The 12,901-nt window shown below is 33.9% G+C and overlaps 1 protein-coding gene across 9 annotated transcripts in view; it reads left to right on the forward strand.

Annotated features, from left to right (window-relative positions):
* The first annotated feature begins 53 nt into the window (after window positions 1–53).
* Window positions 54–12,901, forward strand: part of Znf644 (zinc finger protein 644) — a 99,985-nt gene continuing 87,137 nt past the window's right edge. For 3 of the 9 annotated variants that reach the window (XM_048814476.1, XM_048814477.1, XM_048814478.1), the window contains exon 1: window positions 384–1,032. The gene's annotated coding sequence lies outside the window, so the exon portion shown is untranslated. The other 6 variants (XM_048814473.1, XM_048814480.1, XM_048814472.1 and 3 more) reach the window with 6 other exon arrangements.

Genomic DNA, 12,901 nt, shown 5'->3' on the forward strand with positions numbered 1-12,901 from the left:
GCTGCAGCGTCGGAGAATCCGGTAGCGGACACAAAGGGGCTGAGCTGGGCACTAGACTTGGGGGTTTTGTTTAGTCACATGAAGCCGAGCAGCCAGTGAGCAGTAGGGGGAAGGGGCTGAGATCAGGCGGCTTGAGGAGCCTGGCAGTCGCCATTGCAATGCACTGAGTAACGGGGCGGTCCGAGAGCAGTCATCAGCCCCTCTCCGCGAGGCTGCTTCGTCCCGGCCAGAGGCGCCGGCTCTGGCGTTAATTGTACACACCCCTCCCCTGGCTTGGGACTGGACCGCATAGCTCTCCCCTCCTCCCGTTCTGCAACATCTTGTGCCGCTAGGTGCCTGGGAAGTAACAGCAAGAGGTAAATCGCTCGAAGTGTTTGGGTTGCCAGGGGCTCGGTGGGTGTCCAGCTAAAGCTTTTTGCCTCTCCAGGTCTGATTCCCTGGCCTTTGTGTCCCTGGGAGCTTAATCTCTGCCAGAGGAAAGCAGGTGTGCTCCACTTCTCCCGTGAACCTGAAGATGAGTTGCCCCAGACCCTTCTCAGTGATTGGAAACTTAGGTGGTGGAGCTAAAGGTTTCTTGTTACCAGACTTCCACAGACGACTCTCGTGTTGGGATCCATCCATGGTTTAGCAACATTAGTGGAAAAGTTTTCTTGAACTCTTTTAAGTAATATTGACATAAGTATAGTAGTTATAAAACTTTTATGTTTAGACTTCAGATTTTGTGGGATCAGTAAACTCAACGAGGGGATACACATAACTTGGGGCCTGAAATGAGGGTCCCGTTTTGTATACAAGTTAATACTTTGTACAGAGATACCCAAACACTGTCTTCTATTTTGGCCTTTCCTGATTAATGCCAAGCTTGGTGCATCTGGGTGATGATATAGATTTGCCTTAATCATATATTACATCTCTGCAGTAGCTTACGTTAGTTACATTATTTGGTCCCACAAGAAGGAAAGCATTTCAAAAAAATAGACATCTAAAGTTCCTCAAAGAAAGGAAATCGGCTCTTTGCCTTCAGTGCCATGTGTAAGTATCAAGGGAACTTGACATCTGCAATATCGTATTTGGTAGGTTTGGTAAGAAAAAATTATTTTTATAATTTAACTTAGATATAGGTGAAACGTGACTGCCAACTAGTATTAACGCAGCGGTATATGTTGCTGTTAAAATCATGGCTGTATAAGTTTTAGAATTTCTAATTTATTATAATAAGTTATAATAACAAATCATATATTTGAATAAACTAATAGTGAAGTACAGATTTCAATATTGAAGTACAGATTTTGTCTTTGCCATTAACAAAGTAATCACTTGAAGGTATAGATAAACGCATTTAGGTCACTAATTTAAATTTGTATTCAAGATGAAATTTAAACTTTTCAACATTCCTTAAAACTTTAATTTTCTTTTTTTTTGAGATATCTATTTTCTCTTTCATAGTTTTTCTAGTAGAGTGTGATCTTAACTGTATTAATGAATAGAAGATATATTATTAACATTAGAAAATGTATTCCTAGATTATGTAGTTTTACAGTGAGGGAATCTCAAAGAACCAGTATGCATACCCCCTTTCTTACAATATCTGAGGATAATTAAATTAGTTGCATAATGAAAAATCAATCTTTCAACTTCTGTTGCATTGCTGTTTTCATTTGTCACATTGCTTGGATGAGAAGGTGAATATCTGCAAATAATGGTTAAAAGACTCAACAAGGGAGAATTATTGAGAGTACTTGTTAATTAAATGCTATCACATTAACGAGAACTTCTGTGACAGTAAGTTAAATTTAATGTTATGTGTTAGGTGACTTTGTTTATAAAGTGACTTTCAGTGAAATCCAGATACAAAATACAGAAATTTCAGAGCAGTGTTGGTTATGAATATTGAGATTTTCTGAAAGCATACTTGACCCAGAAATTTAAAAATTCAACAAGTTTCTTGGAAAGTTTGAGATAACTTCCATTATTACCTAAGAAATGAGAGATGCTAAAAACAACAGTGCTTTTGATACGATAAGTGAACATGCCACTCACACTCTTTTTAAAACAACTTTTAAGAGTACTGCTGCTCCTGTTGCTGCTGAGTAGTGTATCTCTCTGTCAGGTCTGTGAGGAAATTCAGCAAGTCGTAAAATCATTTGTGGTGAATCCCACAGTGATCTTTAACTTTTTGGATGCCAGATTTGACAAACACTGTTAAATTGTTTTGACTCTTTTACAGTTCATTTATGAGCTTTTAAATTATTTTTTTTCATAAGAAAGTTAATAAGGTATTTCATAATTTTCAACACTATGTGAATGGATTTAATTGCAAGGTAGTCTTGGGCCAGGGGTGGCACACACCAATAATCCCAGTGGCCCAAGAGGCTGAGACTGGAGGAATGCAAGTTCAGGGACAGCCTGAGCAATTTAGGGAGGCTCTGCCTCAAAATAAATAAATAAATTGCATATTAGTCGTGATAATTAGGGTTATACTTTTAGATTATTTGTAATTATAAAGTGGGTCTGTAACTGTAAACTTTAAATGCTTTCCAGGTTTAGTTTGTGTTGGAGTTTCTTGGGAGGTAGAGTTTTGGTTGAATTGAGAATGTAATGGGCAGCAAAAAGGGAAAAGACTCAAGGAAAGTGTCAAGATGATGTGATTTAGAGAAAGTTCAGGTACTTCTGTCATCCTAAACACACTATTAGTTGTTTAGGATTATTTTCTTTTCTGCACATGTGACTGGGAGAAAAAGAGTGGATCTTAGTCTTGTGGGAATGCATTTCTCTCAGCATTCTTTCAATAGCATCTCAGAACTGCTTTTCTGTCAATAAGGCAGTTGTAGCTTGCAGCAAACAAAAACTAGCATGTTGAATTATCCAACCCTAATTTGTAGAAAACCCGTTATGCAGGCCTTTAAAAAAAAACTGTTTTCAAGTGTCTTTGAAATGATAACCTCGTGAAATAAAACATGGGGATGAATGGTGGGTACTATAATAATTTAGGTAAATATTCAAATGAACTCAGTATTTTTAAATTTAATGGCTCTGGTATAGAGAATGTGTTTTGTACAAGGAGAGTCTTAATATTGAACAAAATCATGAGTTGTAGCTTTGAAGTAGCTCAAAAGGTGGTGTTTTTGATTCAGATTTATTAGTGGGAGATAGCTGCTTTTAATAGTGTAAACTATACCATTGAGTTTTAAAAAAATGATACTAGTTCTAGCTCACCCTGCTGGTTGGCTCATGTATTTGTCCTTTTCCTTATTTTAAATACTATATGAGACTTACAGGATAATGGAACACAAAATTCAGTTCATCTTCAGAGAGATGAAAAAGTAATTTTCTCATCTCTCAGGCGTCAATTATACCACTATTAAATTTTTTCTCAGATTTTTTATTCTCATAGTTAAACTGTGGAGTTACTTCCTTTATGAACTTACTGAAAGCACATGTAGTTATGGAGTTAGTATGTTTCTGTATTTTTAAGTTTAGAATAAACACTTTGACAATTGTGAGATAAACTTCCAAGAGGAGAAAAGCAAAGGTCAAGGAGCCTGATGGGTAGAAGTAGTAGCAGAGCAAACTTTTGGGTGGGGGAAAGTGAGACTGGATTAAGGTTAGCTTTTTTTTTAAGAAATTTCCTTTTCACTCTTATACTAATCTTTGTCTACCTCTTCGGTTGTAGCCTTCCCATATCATTTAGAATTCTTGGATCTGTGATTTTGTAATGAAAGTATAAATAAATGATTTGTTCCATGAAGTTTGAAAATGAAGTTGGTTAGAGTGTTACAGATTTATCGTAGTAAGTTTTTCAGTATGTGTATTTGTATAAGTTGAAAATACAGTGCCGTAAAAACTGATGCTGGGGAATGAACTGAAGACCTTGGGCATGCCAGGCACTCATTCTATCACTTAGCTATACCCCAACCCTGTGAAGTGTATAAGTTGTAGAAGCATAAGTGTTAAGAGCCAAGCAGACATGTGAAAGTAAAAAAACACCTAATAAAGTGTTAGGATTAAAGCACAATTTATAAAGCCTGCTTACACATATCCTATCGATATTTAATTTTTAAAAATTAATATTTTAGTCCTTTCTTCATGGAGTTTATTTTACTTAGAAGCTTATTGTATACATGCACACGTATTAGTTTCTTGAGGAAGATATTAAGTGTAACATGTATTTTCAGAGTACCATTTGTTAAGGAGAAAGGGTGATTCCCAATTTATTGTTGAATAGTTTGTGAAGATAGATAAAAGCCTTGAGTTGAAATTGTCTTTGCTTACTACCAACATATTGAATATTTTATACACACACACACACGCACACGTATATACATATTCATATAGAATCACACTCGGCCTTTGTCTTTATGCATGTATAAAGAGACAGTAAGGGATAAGGTGGGAGCCTTGAAGTAAAATTGGCAGTGTTCAAATTTAGCAGTGTGAGCACTGGGCAAGTGGATTTAACCATAATACTATTTTTGTAGAGGTTTAGGGTTCTAATTTCAGAATTCATGAAAAGTCCTTAGCTTTCTGGTACATAATGAATGCTGAGTAAGTATTAGCTGTTAAAATAATAATAATAGTTATTAATATTGTTTATTCTTTTAAAAAATAGCTTAAATTTCCATCTGTACCTATTTGAAATTGTATGCTTTTGCTAATATTCCATTTTTAGGCCGTGTCTCTAAAGATGGGGTTATTATAAAGATAGTGAGAGATAGGCATCAAAGTGTGCCTTCTCTGATTCTAGAACAAATCCTGTAACCAGGTTAAATATTTCAGCAGTGCATTCCATTTTTTTTTTTTTTTTGATTGCAAGCTGATGAGAAGATGTACTGGGGAATGAGTACATTTTAGTGGAAGTTATTTCTTAACCAGGTGTTTGTCTTTGTTACAACATCCTAAGTTTCTTCATTTACCTTTAAATTTTTGTGCATGAGTGTGGTGGTTCCCATTAGTAAAGAGAGTGACTTGTCTATGTGTATCTGTATGTAACACCCATATAAACCCTAGATACAAGTGAGGAGTGGCTGTCATTGTAGCTAGATTGAGTAGGAGAATGTAATTTTTTTCATTGGATTGTCTCAGGGGAATTTCTTCAAACACAGCATTAACTTTTGCTGTTTTCTTCTCTACACTTTTTGTTTGTTTTCTTTTTTGTATGTCTGTACTGGCATAGTATTAGTTATCTTTTTTCCCCCTTTAATTTTTTTTTCTACTGTCCGTCTCCCCATCACAAAGACATTAGATCAGACATGGGTAGGCATAAAAATGCTTTTATAAGATTAAGTTTTAAAACCAGGAGACAAAAATTACAAATTGTACAATAACATGGTAAAAGGATAGACATATAGGAAGATGAGAAGGCAAGAAAAGAAAGGCCTTGAATCTAGAATCAAGATACAGTCAGGTTCAAACTTGGCTGCTATTTACTGCCTGTATGATCTGAGTCTGAAATTTGTTATTTTGGGGGGGCTAGATTTAGAAAAATCACAAATGTAAACAAATTAGAATTTTTAACAGTTGTAAAAGATAGTAAAAATAATTTTAAGTTCACATAAGGAGGGGTGTGAGTATGAAATACTAGAAGTTTCATTTATGCTTAAAAAGTATTTTCTGCAGTTTGGAAAATGAAGCAAGGGAAGTCACCCTTAAACTTGGCACTGTTACTTAGTTTTCAGTATTAAAGGAAAAGGAAGTAACATTGATGTTAATTAAATATTGGCTATGTAATTAAACATCTATATGCTACATTTAATAATGCTGTGGTATATATATTCCTGTTTTACTGATGAGGAAACAAATTTCAGACTCAGGTCATGCAGGCAGTAAATAGTAGCCAAGTTTGAACTTGACTGTATCTTGATTCTAGATTCAGAGCCTTTCTTTTCTTGCCTTCTTGTCTTCCTATGTCTATCCTTTTACCTTGCTAAGGTACAATTTGTGATTTTTATCTCCTGGTTTTAAAATTTAACCTTATAAAAGCATTTTTATGCCTACCCATATTTCAAGTGATGTCTTATTGCCCACATTGTTTATTCATAATACCATATAAAGGCTCTTTGTCCTAGCTGCTGGACATTGGTACAATGATAATGGCTAAAATGGAAGCTGCCTTTTTTGTTACTGAGTTATTAAGCTGAATAAAATCAAGCTTAATCAACTAATTCTCAGTGGATTAGAATTGCTACAGGTTTAATTATATGTCTGTCTTTTCTGGTGGAACATTAACTTAAAATTTGTTATAAGTAAAAATGCAGATGACATTCAATTTATCGTTATCTGAAAACAATATTTCTTACATTTTTATGTTTTGAAATGCCTTTTATTGTTAAAAATCATTAAAATGGCCAGGTATGGTGGCATATGTGTTCAATCCCGGCTATTTAGGAGGCTTAAGTAGGAGGATCACAAGTTTGAAGTTAGCCTGGGCAACTTAGTGAGAGCTTGTTCCAAAGTTAAATAAAATAAAAGGACTGGGGATTACCTCAGACTTTGAGATAGTCTTAATACATATATCTTTTAAAAGGACTTGAATTGATCTGGGGATGTAACTCAGTGGTAAAGCTTTTGCTTGGCATACATGAGACTTTAGGTTCATTCCGCAGTAAACTCCCCTTCCCCAATATCATTAAAATAATATTAAATTTAAATAGAATTTAAGTGTTCATTTAAAGTCTACAGAGATATTTAGTTCTTATCAGTAATTCCTGATACAAAAATATTTAATTTATTTTGAAAAGATTAGCTTAAAATTGAATTCTTATACTTTAATTGGGAGGCTGACATATATTAAAAGATAATATGTGGGACATCATGATTATAATTGCAATTGTATACTTGAAAATTGCTTAGAGTAGTATATTTTAAATGTTCTGACTACAAAAAGTACTTGAAGTAGTGCATTTCTTAATTAGGTCAATTCAGCTATCCTGCATTGTGTAGCTATTTTGAAATGTGTTATATGCCAAATATATAATATGTATAGTTTTGTTAATTAAAAAAGAAAAAGAGGAAAGAAGAAAAAATAATTTATGGGGCATTTATAAATAGATTTTAATAGATTATTATTGCCCAAAAGAATATAAGTTGAGCCACAAACACAACTTAAATTTTCTATAGCCACATTAAAAAAAGGAAATGGGTGAATTTTATTAACATTTTATTTAACCTAGTGCATCCAGAATATGTCATTTCAACATACAAACATAATTGAAATATTTTTTGTTCTTTTTTATATAAGTCTTTAAAATTTATTATTTAAAGCATACCTCAATTCAGACTAGCTAGACTTCAGGGTTAAGAGCCACATAATGGTTACTGTATTTGACAGTAAGTATTGTATAGCAAGTCTTGTTAGAAGTATGGAGAAAAAGGATAAAGTAGAAATTGAACTGAACCTTAAAGGATGACTGAGAAATGGGAATGCTTGAGAAGAATCTTTCTGTAAAGAATTGATGGGAATTAAACCTGGTAACAGAATGGCTTGAATCCAATTTAGGAAATTTGGTGTTTGTGTATGTGGTGGTGGGGGGGAGGGGTCTGTGTGTATGTGGTTGGAGGGAATATATTGGACTGTGCCTAATCCCTGAGTACTTTATGAATATTGGATTAATGTTTTAGATTAATATACGGAATAAGAAAAATGTTGAAAAAATAATAATAAAGTTTTGTGGATCTTCATAGGTAAAAGAGTTTCATTTAGGGAATATTGTGTTCTATGATATGATGGAGATTGATTAAAACCAGAATTGAAGAAGGGTTTTTAGATTTGGCCATTATTGGTAACTTGTTTATAAATGTTTTATTTGTAAGTTACATACATTGATGTATACAGATTTTATGAGTACAACTTAGTGAAATTTTACATGTAAAAAATATACAGGGAACTTCTTCCTAGATCAAAATATAAAATACTTTCTGCAAGGAAAAGTGCCTTGTGCCCCTTTGTAACCCCACTGTAGAAGTAACTAACCATTGTGTTGGCCTCTTTCACCATAGAGTAGTTTTTCGTGTTTCCAGACTTGATTATGTTCAATTTTTTTCTCCTGTCTAAGGGCAGTAAGAATTGATGAGGGGCTGAGGTTGTGGCTCAGTGGTAGAGCACTTGCCTAGCATGTGTGGAGCCCTGGGTTTGAGCCTCAACACCGCAGAAAATAAATAAACAAAATAAAGGTATTAAAAAAAAATATCTGAATCTCTCTTTTTTGTTCCTATTTGGCATTGTGTGAATCTGGAGGTAAATCAGGTGATAGTTGGTATTGTGATCCTTCTGATTTTTTTTTTTTCAGTGTGGTTTATGTTACGATCAGAAAGATGCTTCTGAGTTTTCATTACTAGTTACCCTTTAGAGGTTAGTTTTGTGCCCTGAAAATTTGTTTAGAATGCAGAGATTTGCATTGCCTCCACAGATAATATAGTTATTTGGCTTATTTTCATTACAGTATTCTCTAGGCATATAGCCAAGTAGTAGATGGAGGAGATCTTGGATTACCTCCATGTACAGATGCCTTTTGGAGCCTCTTAAATAGTAGTTGCGAGGCATTATGTAAGTTAGCTTTCAGGCATTTAAGGTTGCTTAATAAGGTACTTGAGTATTTCTTATGTGATTATAGAGATAGGAATAAATTGGTGCACTTCTTTATATAGTAAGCATCTACCTCTCAACCAGAAAGATTGGACATTTTGTTTATGCATAACTAGAATGTTACCATACAGATCATTGCACAAAAGTTTGAATGGCAAAGGTCCTTGAAGGCTTTATAACTGAGAATTGAAATGGAATTGTTGATCATGATTTCTACTTCAGTGCTTGAATTAGTTTTTTTAAAAAATGTAATAATTAAAACATTATTGTTAAATTGGTGCTTTTGGGAGAAAGAAGTTTTCTGAAAAGTGAATTACTTACAATGCAATGGTAAAAAGTACACAACAATGAAAATATGTGTCTTCAAATTCTAGTATACCTGCTTTGGAGGATTGGATATTTTGTAAATTGTGTGCAAACTGCCGTGAAAAAGATTACCTCATTAATACTTGGATTATGAATGCTTTTGAGATTATGAGTGAAAAATTTTAAAAAGAAGTTTTATCTTGGAATTTTTATTAATATATTTTTGCTCTCAGAATTTTAATAGTTATCTTGAAGAAATGATAAAACCACATGTTAACTTTCTTAATGTAGGTTTTGTGAAGTATAGAAGATTAAAACAAAATTGGTTAGATAGACATTGAAAAAATACTTCTTTATCTCCCAAATATTAAGACTTTATGTGTAGCTGTTGAGGGCTAGATTTAGAAAAATGACAAACATAAACCAATTAGAAGTGTTTCTAATTACAGCTTTAAGACTTCTGTGAGTAGAAAAAATTATTTCTAGAATTATTCTGTATTTTCACGTTTTCATAAAAATGAATATTACATTTGAATTTTATTTGGGGAGATGTTTAACTTTTTTTTTAATTTTTTTTTTTTTTAGAGAGAGAGAGAGAGGGAGAGAGGGAGGGGGGAATTGTCTAATACAGGCATTGTCCTTGGTTAAATCAGGGTGTTTTGTTTTTTGGTACCAGATTGAACCCAGGGGAAATACTACCACTGAGCTACATACACCCTGTCCCTTTTTCTTTTGAGACTGGTGATGCTACATTGCAGAGGCTGGATTTGAACTTGCTATCCTCCTGTCTTAGTCTCCTGAGTCTGTTGGACTATAGGCATGTACCATGTCACCCAGCCTAAATGGAATCTGTTTTAAATAAAAAATAAACTTGATAAGATGATGGCATGAGCTGGAGGGTTAGGAATTAAAAATACGGGGACTACTGAAGTTCATTGGCCAGAATAACATGAAGAAATATGAAAAAGATTAGCAGCTAGGTAAAACAAGATTGGAGAACAGATTGACATGAAGAATGCCAGTTAGAGGTCTTGGTGGTTGAGGGAGGGTGTATTATTAAGAGGTAGTTTTAAAATATTGTGACTCCTCAAATTTGTATTGCAGAAGTAAAAATGAAACAATGTTATCTTCTCCTTTTCAAAGTAAATTTACTCAGAAAATTTACATTCTTACATTATTGAGATACACCTGCTTTTTTGCCTTAAAAAACTCACTGATTTGAGGCTGGGTGTGCTGTCCTGTGTCTGTAATTCCAGTGGCTTGTGAGACTGAGGCAGAAGGATTGCAAGATCAAGGGCAGCCTCAGCAATTTAGTAAGACTCTTTGTCTCAAAATAAGAAAGGACTGGGGAGATATGTGATTCAGTGGTTGAGCACCCCTGGATTCAGTCCCTAGTACCAGAAAAACAAAAAAAATACCTTTACTGGACTTTCTTCCTGTTAAGTTTGGTTTGAGGATTAAGTAAAACCAAAGAAAATTATGCTGTAATTGCTGGTATTTTTAAGTAAAAAGTGTTTTAGATGAATGGTATGAAGAGCTTATAATTGTAATGCCATATTTTGAGTTATTCTTTTAGCCATGGTTTAAGAGTCTTAATTGATAAAGGAACTAGTGAGAAAACAGGAGGTAGTAAAAGTTAATCTAGAGGCTGAGGCTGTAGCTCAGTGGCAGAGTACTTGCCTAGCATGTGTGAGGGAGGCACTGGGTTCTATCCTTAGCACCACATAAAAATGAAACAAAATAGAGACATGCCGTCTATCTACAACTACAAATTTTTTTTTAAAAAAGTTAATCTGATTATTATTGTTTACATTTGTTTTCAAATAGATATTTGTTTTAAAACTTAGGAATATTTAGGAATACTGTTTTCATAGGGAAAAAAAATTCTTAAATTGTAATTCCCATTGGACAGTAGTACTTTTTTTTGGTACCAGGGATTGAACTCAAGGGCACTCAGCCACTGAGCCACATCCCCAGCCCTGTTTTGTATTTTACTTAGAGACAGGGTCTCACTGAGTTGCTTGGCAGCCATCATTGTCTCAGCCTCTAGAGCTGCTGGGATTACAGGTGCGCCCTGCAGATACTAGTACTTTTTGATAATGAAAATGTCAGATGTTTGTTCTCACTGAAGAGCTCCTAAATTGAATGTACATTTTGTCTTAAAATGAGTAAGTATCATTCTAAAATGGAAGAATTATAAAAATTCCAACAGTAATATAATTTTACAAATCTTTTATTTTTAAGAATTAAGAAACAGAAAAAAGTTTGTTAATGGAATCTTAAGAGTTTTAATGTACATTTTAGTTTTAATATAACAAATTTACATTTTAACCATTCTCACAGTTATAGTTCTAACTTCAGTTAGTAAAGATTTTGTAATAATGAGATTTTAGGGATACAATTATATAGGGCTAGGTTACCTATTTTGGGAAATCAGCTAAGTTGAAAGATTGTCTCCTGCCATCATTGGGAACTAGAGATTTCATCTGCATATCTGAAATTCGGGGTTAGGGGGGGTCTTTGTATAGATAGTATTGGTGAGAACAGGAGACAGCAATATTAATTAACTGTTCTCATTATCCCCATGAACTGGTGGTACGGGAATAGGGAATAGGAAGCTTTCCTGAAAGCCCTATTCTGAATTCCTTAAATAGAGCCTAGTTTGTTTATACCTCTCTGTGAATCATGATTCTTGCTGATAGGCCCACCCTTACTTGCTTACTCTGCCTTGGATAACAGTAAGCTGAAAGGCAATGAAAATATTACTACATGCAAGAGGAGAGGTTAACAGTTTGAAAGTTTGAAAGGGATGGGGACTCGGAAGCTATTCCAGATACACTGATACTATTGGAACAGCTTATGTAGAAAAGAAATGGAAGAGATAGAGATACTTCAGTGGCTGTGACTTTTCATGCTATGCAGTGAATGTCTTATGGTAGCAGCGTTATTAAGAGTGAACAACAACAAAAAAAGAGTTAAACCAAATGTAGACACCCTTTAGTGGGGTATTGTTTGACTTAACACCTTCTGGTTCATGTTACCCACTTATGGGTTTAATTGCTCTTCCAACAGCTTTTTAATTTAACTAGCATTGATTTGTTCACCCTGTCTCCTTTAAAGAGTGAATTAAAAATTTTGTGTTTTATAAGTCTAACCTAAACACAGTAACACAAATGTCGAAAATCAGGAAATGGAAAAAATATACTAAACTGGCAAGCCAAGAGTAAGGTAACATTGTCGATACCAACCAAAGGATAATTCCAAGCCAAAACAATTACGTGAATAAAAGAATAGTTAATTAAAAGGTTTACTAAATAATATCAAGTTTGAATTTTATTTATTTTTGAGAAGTAGTTGGACTTAATACTTAATCGAACCCAGGGCCTTGCATGTGCTAGGTGAGCACTCTACCGCTGAGCCACAACCCAGTCCTCAAGCTTGCATTTTATGTGATAACCAAATAACTTTGAAGCATGCAATAGAATTTCATTAGAGAAATTGGTAGTTTTAATCTTTTCAGATTTTAATTCACCTTTTAGAATTTTATAGTTAGAACAAAAAGTAAGGCTGTAAAGATTTGAATAGTAATATGTTTTCTTTACTAAGGGATGTCAGATTTTGTTCAGAATAGAGAATACACATTCTTTTAAAATTACTTTGATTTTTAAAATTGTATATTAGGCCTCAAAGAATTCTTTATTTGGGTCTTATATAAGAGAATTTGTATATGTCAGTATTGTTTACAACAGTATAGTAAAAATATTAAAGTCAAAATAATAGCAACTACTTAGATTATGAAAACCCTATATCCTACTGGAACAAGTTCATACTCTTGAAATAAATAACAGTGAGGAAATGGCACATCAAACTGATGAGATGAATATTCATTTAAGCATGGTAGATTAAATAGACATTTACATTGTTTGCCATCAACCTCCTAATAGAATTTTAAAAAGGCACAGAGTCTTAAGGACAAAAAACCCCCCAAAAAACAAAAAAAAGTGGGTGATCACA

Source organism: Marmota marmota, unplaced genomic scaffold (genome assembly GCF_001458135.2).
Source record: "Marmota marmota marmota unplaced genomic scaffold, marMar, whole genome shotgun sequence".
Lineage (NCBI taxonomy): Eukaryota > Metazoa > Chordata > Mammalia > Rodentia > Sciuridae > Marmota > Marmota marmota.